Here is an 11,648-nt window from a genome sequence, read left to right as displayed (position 1 = left end):
AAGTTGAATAATCAGATCAACGGAGGAATAAGTTACATATGCTGAACAATTCCCAAGTTGCATGTGTGTTATGTATTTAAGCACCATGTTTTAGAATTGAATTTGTGTATCTCTTTTTTTGCCTTGCATAAATGAGTGTGGCCGTTTGTATATGTTGCCTCTTTGATATTATCTCCTAGCTCCGTCTTAATGTCTGTATTAGCTTCTGCATCAGCAGAAATCTTTATAAAAGTGTTGTTATTTATGTAAGAAATGTTAACAGAAAATTGAGAGAAAATGACAGAAAGCAGCTGTGGATACAAATGCGCTGGTAGGGAATGATGTCCAACATATACTGTGATGTATAAAAAAATAAGTTGCTTAAACATGTATATAGTATGTTCCCATTTGTGTATAAAAAGTTGTGTTTACCTGTCTCTCTGTGTCTCTCTCTCTCTGTGTATATATGTATGTATACATACATAAATTGTTATGTGAATAGGCCTTGAAATAGAAGAAAATTAATGGTGGTTGCCTTTGGGCACAGGAGTACAGGATTGGGGTCTGGGATGAGAGCAAGACCTCCTTTTGTTGTATACTGTTTGAATATTTTATCATATACGTGTATTATTTTAATAATTAAAATACTTTTAATATGCATAAATGAACACTTAAGATTGTCATTGAGCCCCTTCCACAATGTTTTATGACAAAGTTTAAAGTTTCTTTGTTTATTTATGAATGATGATGACTCTGAGGTCTATAGTATTAAACTTGGTATTGAATCACAAAGACTTTTCCTATCACACACAGTTCTTCCATTAACATAATGAATTAAAACTATAACAGCACTGTGTTTCATCTGTTCACCAGTTTTTAAGACTGATGGTCAATTCTGATCACAAGTGAATGAATGTGATTGTCTAAACATTCTCTCCATTTTATCTCCTATTCAAAGCTCCAACGCACAAACACCTCAGTCAGGGAGTTCAAATGTATTGTAACAAATGTCACTCCTCCCTGTTCTTGGCAATAGCAAACAATTTTAATAGATCATTGCAGTCTTTTTGAGTGAACCCAGAGTTGGCCTGCGAATCATTCTTAAGCATGTATTCTGGAAGTTTCTGTGAATCAATCTGGACTTGTATGGGAAAACTTTTGCCATTGCATACCTAGATTTCATGTTTTACTCTTGAGCTATACGTAGAGACAAAATACCTCTGAAGTGTTTTAAAATTTAAGTCATTACACTAAAAACAGACAAAAGTACAAAAATGGTTTTGTAAATCATTCTACTAATATTTTAATACAATATTGATTATGCAATTAATATAAGATTTATAATAATATTTGGTATGTGTGTTTTTTCACAGCACATTAGCTACATTATCTTGTTTATTCCTCAAAGTTAAAATATGAATCAGTAATGAGAACTTGTCTAGTAATGTTCAATTCTGTTCAATAAATATTTCACCTACGTAGTAATTTAGTAATAATGATGAGCCCTAAACAAATATGTGATTAAGAGTCATCTTTGAAAATAGTTCCCATTCAGGCCGGGCGTGGTGGCTCACGCCTGTAATCCTAGCACTCTGGGAGGCCGAGGCGGGTGGATCGCTCAAGGTCAGGAGTTCGAGACCAGCCTGAGCAAGAACGAGACCCCGTCTCTAAAAATAGAAAGAAATTATATGGACAACTAAAAATCTATATAGAAAAAATTAGCCGGGCATAGTGGCGCATGCGTGTAGTCCCAGCTACTCGGGAGGCTGAGGCAGTAGGATCGCTTAAGCCGAGGAGTCTGAGGTTGCTGTGAGCTAAGCTGACGCCACGGCACTCACTCTAGCCTGGGCAACAAAGTGAGACTCTGTCTCAAAAAAAAAAAAAAAAAAAAAAGAAAATAGTTCCCATTCAAATTCCTTCCTTCCTGACCTCATTTCAGAGAATTATAAAATTTAAATATTATAATGAGAATGGAATGTGTGTTCATATGTGTGCACATGCATGGGTTAAAAGATCAACTTATGAATATTATGCCCTCATTTCCAAGTAACTTATTTACTCTTACGGGAAGAAAATGCAATATGAAAACCATTTCCATCAGTAATTTCTTACCAAGTGAAATTCTGGCACTATGTACAGAATAAGTCATCACCATACAAGATATAGAAAACCTGCACTTTTTAGAAGGATAAAACAGTTGCAGGATATGGCTATGCTGAATTTTTATTTCTCTTGGCATACCCATAGTAGTTCCACACCTGGGACAGGCAGAAATATATGTATGCTTGAACAGTAAAAACGAATGCTGAAAGCCATTTTGTGCAGTAAAAAATGATTTAAAAGTTAGCATTTATGAATGAGAAAATGATGTCTAAAAATTATTAGAGGTGAGTAGTGAAAGAAAATAGACACACGGAGATGAGTCTAAATCAATGATACACAAACATTAGTGTTGGTCAAAACTGCCTTAAGAATTTGTTAAAACACAGACTTTGGAAATGCAAGTTTGGGGGCCTGCTACAGACTTACTGAATCAGCAACTCTGTGGGTGGGACCCAAGAATTTGCATTTTTAATAAGTTTCCAGGGGATGTTCATGCTGCTGGTCTGGGGCCCACACTTTTGAGAACCACTGATCTAAATCACTGCATAATTAAATTTTAAAAATTTTAAAGTTTTTGATGTCTTCTTCACTATAAAGAAATGAAATGACATATATCCATACAGTAAATTATTATCACTTATTATTCAAGTAGTACTGATCTTCTATATGCTAGGCACTGTTCTAAGTATTTGAGATACAGCAGTCAACAAAACAAGAAGAAAGAAAAAAAAAACCTGTCCTCATAGAGCTTAATACTAGAGGGGGAGACAGGCAATCAGATCAGGGAAGGGGGCGGAAGTATTGGAAATGCCATTTTAAATATGGTGGTGGGGAGAAGGCAGTGAGCTCACTTAGACGGTGACAAAAGCAAAGACCCAGAGAGGATGAGAGAGTAAACCATGTTTATATATATGATGAAAGAGTATTCCAGGCATAGATCTTTTTAAAATCTGAGAGTGTGGGAAGAGAGAGAAAGATGCTGAAGTCCTCTGACATGAAGAAGAGGGAAAATATAGGAACTTTTAAAATTAAATCAAGATTTTTGAAATAATTACATTTGCAGGACAGGTAGGAAACAATTCTCTCATACATGCTTTTGGTAGTTGTACAAGGTCATACAACCTTCTAAAATGTAAATGTGACAGTATACATCAAAGCCTTAAAATGTCTGGCAATTCTACTTCTAGGAATCTGTTCTCTTACATAATCAGGGTGTGCTATAATATTTATCACAGAACAGAGATAAATTAGATATAATGTACATTACTAGTTAATTGAATAAAGTATGATACCTTCAAAAATAGAATAATATGACACTAAAATGGAATAATATGACATTAAAATCATTTAAAATTATATTTAAGAAGATGCAAGAGATCCTATATTAATATTACATATTATTCTCAGTTAGAAATGTGTGATTTCCAGGTATCAAGTGAGTAATCTAATATTGAAGAAAGTTAAAGGTTTCCACAGAGTTCCCCTTCCAGTAGAACATGTTCACATTTTTTGACTGGAAACAAGTCACGTGACCACCCTTAGTTTCGAGAGAGGCTTGAGGAAATTAAATCTTTAGCTTCTTAACCTTTACAGTAAAGGAAGGAAAGAGACAGGGGCATTAAAAATGGGTGTTGTGTTAACCAATTTATAACATATAAAATGATTACTAAATGAAAAACAGATTACAAAGTTGTACATACATTAAGATCTCATATATGTATATTGTTTATACACACAAATACATATGCTGGAAAATTCATATCATCATCATTATGTGCACAATGATTCAGGACTGTGGGTTTGAGAGGAAGTTTTATATTTTTCTAAATATTTTTACATTTTCATAAATTAATTTAATTTTTTATAATGGCTCTCCATTTCTGGTATGGCCAAGAAGATTCCTACTGGGACTGGCCCTCTCACAGATAACACTTACAAACTCTGGGCAAAACACACACATACACACCAATGACCCAAAGATACTGGAGAGTGAACAAAAGCAGGCAAATTATGTGAAATAGTTGAAACTTGGTAGAAGGGAATGGTAGGGCACTAGATCACGTTTTTATGACTTTTATCCTGAGGACAGAATGAAGTTAATGTGACAGAGAGGGATAATTTGATAGAAAACATCTTTTTTCTTTAATTTCACATATTATGGGGGTACAAATGTTTAGGTCACGTATATTGCCCTTGCCCCTGATCCTGAGTCAGAGCTTCAAGTGTGTCTATCCCCTAGATGGTGCGTGTCGCACTCATTATGAAAACATCTTTTTGACGTGAAAAACCAAAGGATGGAGTTCAGGGCAACCACAGTCACTGGAAAGTGAGAGGAAAGTCCCAGAAAAGAGACTCAAAGAGTGGGCAACCCAAATTCCGTCCATTAACTCCACCCAAGTCTCTGTCTGAAACATGATAATGCATGCATAGCATAGACCAAGGACAAAAGAACTGAACTTTCATTTGTGCTACTAACCCAGAGACAGAGTTTGAAGTTTGAGTTCAATCAAGTTAATTGCTTAATAATACAAAAACATTAGGATACGGAGTCTGGAATCTCCACAATTTACCATTCATGATATCTAAATAAATAAAAACTGCTGGGTCATTTTGTCTACTTGATTGTTTAATGCCCCTTCCAAGTACCTGCTCTCTGGTGAATATTAACACATGAAAAATTCTTTATATTTTATGTCCATCCACATGCAGATCCACATCCAGATTTTCTTGTTTCTGTTCTTTCACTCTGTTTCCTTCCAGGTCTCTGATCATAGGGAAAAGCCATTTGCCACTGCTCATGAGTCTCTATATATTCTAAGCTTGGACTATTCTCTTTCCACACAAAACGGATGATCAGGTATATCAACTGAAACACTGTGCATTGGGAGGATTTTTCCTCACGGCTGACTTTCAGAGCCATTCCTGAATGAGGCGATAATGCAGCTGCTATTCATTTTCCGCTTACACTCACATACCAAACCAACTATAGCCAATTGTATGGAATCCTTCATACAGCTGTAGATATGAGCTGAGATGGGGTGCTGACATAACAGTAGCAGATTCCATATGCTTGCTTAGGTCTGCTGTTTCTGGATGTACCATTACTATCTCATGAGGGATTTTTACTGAGCCCACTGACCCTATGATTTGATGGGTTTGGCAGGTTATTTCTCATAATGGAAAGTTCTGATAGGGTAGTCATTTAGTGTCCCATGATCACACATTCCATTTTTACTAGGGGGCAATAGCAGACCAGGAGATATTTTGCAAAGGCATATAATTCTCCACTGTAGATGGCCTGGCCCTACTCCAGAAACTCAGTAGCCTATGTTAGAATGCTTTCACTGGGGCTTGCCACAAACTCCCAATGACATCTCTTCCTACCACTGCTACTTCCAAAACCAAATGTTAAACGTCAGTTGTATATGTGTGTGGGGATCTATTTCTGAACTATATTCTGTTCCATTGATCTATTTGCCTATTTTGACACCAATATTACACTGACTTGATTACCATGGCTTTATAGTAATTTTTAAGTTCAGGTGGAGTAAGTAGAGTAAGCTCTCTAACTTTGTTTTTCTTTTTCAAAGTTGTTTTGGCACATATTAAATTTTGAGAGTATTGCCAAATTGTCTGCCACCTACAGTATATGCGTAAATAATTCCATACTTGATTCTTTTCACGGTGGATATTACCAATCTTTTAAATCTTCATTAATATGAAAAATATTCAGTTTTTAATTTATATATCTTTAATTATTATGAAGCTTCCTGTCTTTTATCTGTTGGGTTTTTGATTTATGTCTCTATAATTTTCTGAAGAAATATGCTTTCAGATAATTTAAATTTTGAAATTTTTGACTTTGTTTTGGGTTCTATTGTGAATTTTGAAATTTTTTATGTAGTCAAATTTTGTTTTCTTGATTTCCCTCTTGTTTTTGATCTCTTGCATACATGGGACCTTCCTCCTTTATATGTTAGGATGATTCTTCACTACAGAATCTACTCTCTTCTGAGCCTTTTACCTCTCCTGCTGTAGCTTTCCCCCATCAGTCTTTGACTTGTTTAAATTCTCTTAAATTAAATTATACCATCTTGTAACATGCATCCTCATCTTTCTCTCCCTTAACGCACAAGCTTCTTGAAAAATGATATTATCTTGGTGTTTCCCCTTCCTCAGTTCATAAACACACTTCAGTATAATGCAGTAGGGCTTTTTTTCTTCATCATTACTCTGAAACAATTTATACAAAGAACATCTTCCTGTTTCAAATCCAGGGAATATTTTCTTGTCTTATCTCAGTGGAGTTTTGTGTTGCATCTAACATTTGATCCTTCCCTCTTCCTTGAAATATCTCACCATTTTTTCCTCTAAGAGCACTTTGCTTCATCTGCTGCTCCCTCTGTTTCTCCTCTATTTCTGATATCATCTCCTCTTTCTTTTCTCATCCTCTCCAGTTGGTAATTTCCAGGGCTCCATCTTTGGCACCTTACTTTTTCTAAACTATGTGCTTTTCCTGATTGATTATATCTCTTTCCTATAATAATCCATAAGAATCACCACTTTCAGATGTATCTTTATTACATTTATTACATTGCTTGACTTGAGACAATGTTGGGATTATAAATTTGTATTGTACACATGTGCAGCACATAAGATTCCACACATTTTTTCTTCATATGCGTAAACAGCATTTTCATGTAGTATCTGATTCTTGCCACTTCTCACCTTATACCCAGCTAAGGGTGGAATGGAATGTTGAGCAGAACATATCCCCACAACATGATCATCCTGGAGTGTTTGTACAATAAGAATTACTTTAAAAAAAAAAAAAAAGAATTACTTTTGTTGTTTAATGTAAGATAAGCATCATAAGCTAGTGGGAGTAACTTAAAAATACACCAGAATACATTCTTTAAAAACATTTTTTTTTTTTTTTTTTTTTTGGCCGGGCGCGGTGGCTCACGCCTGTAATCCTAGCACTCTGGGAGGCCGAGGCGGGTGGATTGCTCAAGGTCAGGAGTTCGAGACCAGCCTGAGCGAGACCCCGTCTCTACTAAAAAATAGAAAGACATTATATGGACAACTAAAAATCTATATAAAAAAATTAGCCGGGCATAGTGGCGCATGCCTGTAGTCCCAGCTACTTGGGAGGCTGAGGCAGTAGGATCGCTTAAGCCGAGGAGTCTGAGGTTGCTGTGAGCTAAGCTGACGCCACGGCACTCACTCTAGCCTGGGCAACAAAGTGAGACTCTGTCTCAACAAAAAAAAAAAAAAAAAAAAAAAGAAAAAAGAAAATAAAAACATTTTTTATTGTGGTAAAATATATATAACATAAAATTTACCATCTTAACCACTTTTAAGTGTACAGTCAAATGTTATTAAATATATTCATAGTGTTGTGCAACCCTCACCACTATCCATCTACATAACTCTTTTCATCTTATAAAAACTGAAACTCTATATCTTTTTTTTTTTTTAAAGGCTGGTCAAGTGAAGCCATGGGAGTGGAGAAGGAACAAAGGAATCTATAACTGGTTGTGATCTATTAGTTGTAAACACCACTGCACTCAGACCAACCAGAAACTCTATATCCATTAAAAAGTAATGCCCTATTATCCCCACCTTCATCCCTGAAAACCATCATTCTGCTTTTTGCTTGTATGTTTTTGGCTACTCTAAGTGCTATGGTTTGAGCAGAATTCTCATGTTGGAAATTTGGTCCCCAGTGTGGCAGTGATGGGAGGTGGGGACTTTAAGAGGTGCTTACGTTGTTAAGAGCAATTCATACCACTCTCCTGGGACTGGGTTAATTCTTGCTGGAGTGAGTGAGTTCTCACTCTTGCAGGACTAGATTAATTACCACAAAAAGCCATTGTTATAAAGTGAGGCTGTCCCTCATGTTTTGAACCTTTTGCATGCTTATGAAATAAAGTATCTTTCTTAATTTTATCTATCTATTTTACTCTATCTTGTGTATCTCTGTTCACTACTTCTAGGGTGACATACGTTCTAGATTGCCCAGGATAGGTTTTATGCCTGTTGTCCAAGTATAGTTATTAATAGCACCGTTTTAACTATCAAAACTGTCCTGGCTTAGATGAAAAATTATATAGATATCTTTGCCTCTGTACCAAAAGAAACTGATAGTCATTTAAGACATTCATAAAACTGTAGTGTAGTGCAGTGGTTAAGAGCATAGATCTTAGTCAGATTTTGGGAGTTTACATCCTGGCTTTACCACTTAGCAGCTATGTGACCTTTTGGTGCCCCAGATTCCTCCTCAGTAAAATGGGGATAATAATGTTCTCTTTCTCAGCACTAAATTGAGCAGCCAGCAAATTTTTCTGTAAAGGGACAGAGAGCAGATATTTTAGGCTTGGTAGGCATATAGTTTGTGTCACACTATTGGACTCAGCTGTTGTGGCACAAAAGCAACCACAGATGATACATAAAGGAATGAGCATGGCTGTGGTCTAATAAAACTTTATTTATCAAAACAGATACCAGGACATATTTGCCCGAGAGATGTAGTTTGTTGACTCCTGAATTAGAACTATTTAAGTCTTCACCAGGCAAAGGAGACTCCCTTGATCTTTGGCAAGGAATTGACCCCAAACAGGAATGCGTGGAAAGTTGAAGCAGAGAAAACCACCTGAACAAAGATTTGCAGGCAGGATTAGTCTGCTCTAAGATATGTGAGGGAAAGTAGTGGCTGATGTGGCCTGACCATGGAAGGCTGACTACTTGCTCCTATAGCAAGCAAAGGCATGAAAGGTTCTTGAGTAATGAAGGCATGTTAGAGGAGCTGATTTTTTTTATTATGAATGCAATACTAATTAGAGTGGGATATGATTCTGGGAAAAGTGGGTTGGGAAGGTAACCTGGAGTCCACCGAACTTTACCTCCTGTTCAAGGAGAGGTGAAGCTGAGACTAGGGGGAGTGGTTTGCTAACAAACCACTGCTGTTGCCTTGTTGCTGTTGGCCACAGAGGGGTGGGGACTTGAATCATGGCTCTGCCACATAATAGGAGTCTGAGATGGGACAGTGATTAAACTTGTCAAAGGCTCCTCTTTAAAATGTGGTTCATGATCCTTAACTCACAAGGTTAGAATGAGTAACGGATGGGGGTATAAGTAAAATGTTAGAGCAGTGCAAGGAACCTAGTAAATGTTAATGAATGGTAGTTATTGGTGTTGCTATTATTATTTGGGTAAAGAAGAAAGCCAATGACAAGCTGAGTGAGATCCATTGTGAGTACTGGTGGGACCTCTGCAGAAAGAATGGACACATGTAGGTAACATTTAATTACATTCAGCTGCAACCACAAGTAATCATCCAGGAGCTGCTGTGTGTACAGTGCTGTCCTAGGCAGTTGGGGAGGGCAGATGGGAGAATCAGATAAAGTTTCCATCTTCACCCGCCACCCCCAAATCCTGCCCTTAAATCTTGGCTTCTAGCCATCCAGGGTATTTACAGGTAAACTCTACAGGTTGTTTTCTGCTTGTGGATCTTTATATCCACTGTTCTTATGCTGATACTTCCCTTTTCCACCTGGTTTTCCTGACAAATTCCGGGTTCTCTTCCAAGACTCAGTTGAAAAAATCATGTCCTAAGTCTTCTGAGAGCCTCTAACCCCACCCCCACCACAACTATCCAGCCCCTGGAAGAGGTAGTCACCTCTTACTGTGCCCCAATAGCACCAGTTGTGTCCCTGTCAGATCTCTCACTATCCAACACTGAGCTCCTCCCTTGCATTTCCAAGCATGGCAACAATAAATGTGTGTAGGCAATAAATGTGTATGGATTGAAGGAATGAATGAGCTTACATTATGGAGGAAGAGTCAGCAGACATAAATGTTTACTGAACAAAAAAGCACAGATTGCAACATAGTCTTGCCCTGAGTAGCTCTCAGACTGTCTTAGTCCATTTGGGCTGCTATAACAAAATACCAAAGACTGGGAGGCTTGTAACAACAGATATTTATTTTGTCATAGTTCTGGAGGATAGGAAGTCCTAAGATCAAGGTGCCAATCGATTTGTTATCTGGCTCCTCCTGTATTCTCACTTGGCAGAAGAGGCAAAGGCCTCTCAGGTTTATCTTACTAGGGCACCAATCCCATTTATTCTGCCTTCATGACCTAATCACCTACCAAAGGTCCCACCTCCTAATACCATCACCTTGGGGGTTAAGATTTCAACATATGAATTTTCGTGGGACACAAACATTCAAATCATAGCATACACAAAAGGGGAGGAAGACACAAACACTAGAAATCCCAGTTCCAGGTGACAAGGTCTGTGATAAAGGAAAGCATATACAGCTATGCTCATTAAAAAGAACATATGCTCAGAGCTCTGGAAAAAAGGCCTAGAGGGAAGGAATGTTGGAGGCAGCTTTGAGGCATGCATAGTAGCTTTCCTGGCATATGGTTAGGAAGGACATTCCAAATGCATGAAGTCCACGATAGCTGGTTTTAAAGAGCTTAGTGGACTCTGAGAGTCCATAGGGTCTTCAGGCATTAGTTAGCATTGGATATTTTGTAGTAATAACATTATATGGCATTTATTATTAACAAATTGTGTGGATTCTAAAGTGCTTTTCTCTGGCACTGAAACTTTCTTCTTTACATCAGCAAACATTGACCCAAATGAGAGTTTCACAACCTTTGTCCGCTTTACAAATGAGAGAACAGAGAGCTAATGAGGGAAAGTGGCTGGTTCAAGGCCACAGAGTAAGTTCAAGACGAGCTTGAGAGGAGAATCTAGAGGTTCTGAATCGTCCTTTAGTCTTCACCCAAACTCTTCCCCTCTGCTCCTATCCGACCTGTCTTTAGCAGGGGACAGAGACTTCCCATCCCAATCAGAGAAAGCTTCCCAGGAGAGTACATTGGAATTTAATTTTCCAGGATGATTAGCTGGAGTTCACCAGCTAACTTCTAACTTCCTTCTCCCAGTGCCATCTCTCAGGGAGAATAATGCTCCTTCTTGACTTTTCCACCTCAGTTAAAGCCTAAATTAAATAACCTATCTCAGTGATCATGCTTTAAGTGCTCAATAAACATTTATTATTATTATTATTATTATACCTCAGATTGGGAAAGTGAGGCAATGTGACCGAGATCGACTGATTTAAACTCTCTGAACCTCACTCTTCTCATCTGCATAATAACTGGGGGCTTCCTTCGTCCCCTAGTTCCCTTCCTCATCTTTGTGCTTTGCATCTTCCGCTGTGTTCCCATTTTCTATACATCTTAGCTGGATAAGTACCCCGACTCCATCCTCGGATACCTCTAATTCTTTCCTAGTTTGTGTCTCCGCTCCCGCCTTGTCCCCGTACACCTTTCCCGTAGCTTTCGCATTCCAGTTCTAGCCTCCCTGCTCTTATTATAAAAATGCTCTTCTGTACGGCATCAACACCTACTCGAAATATGGCGCTACCCGCTGCGTCACACTTTCCTCTCCATGGGCGCGGCCATGTCAATTTCCGTTTCCTGCCGGCTAGCAACCTGGAAAGTCTCGCGATATAAGCAAAGTCGCGGGCTGCAACAACTTCCTCCGAAA

This window comes from Eulemur rufifrons, chromosome 7 (genome assembly GCF_041146395.1).
Source record: "Eulemur rufifrons isolate Redbay chromosome 7, OSU_ERuf_1, whole genome shotgun sequence".
NCBI lineage: Eukaryota > Metazoa > Chordata > Mammalia > Primates > Lemuridae > Eulemur > Eulemur rufifrons.
The sequence above is the reverse complement of the archived record's forward strand: the minus strand, read 5'-3'. Positions refer to the sequence as shown.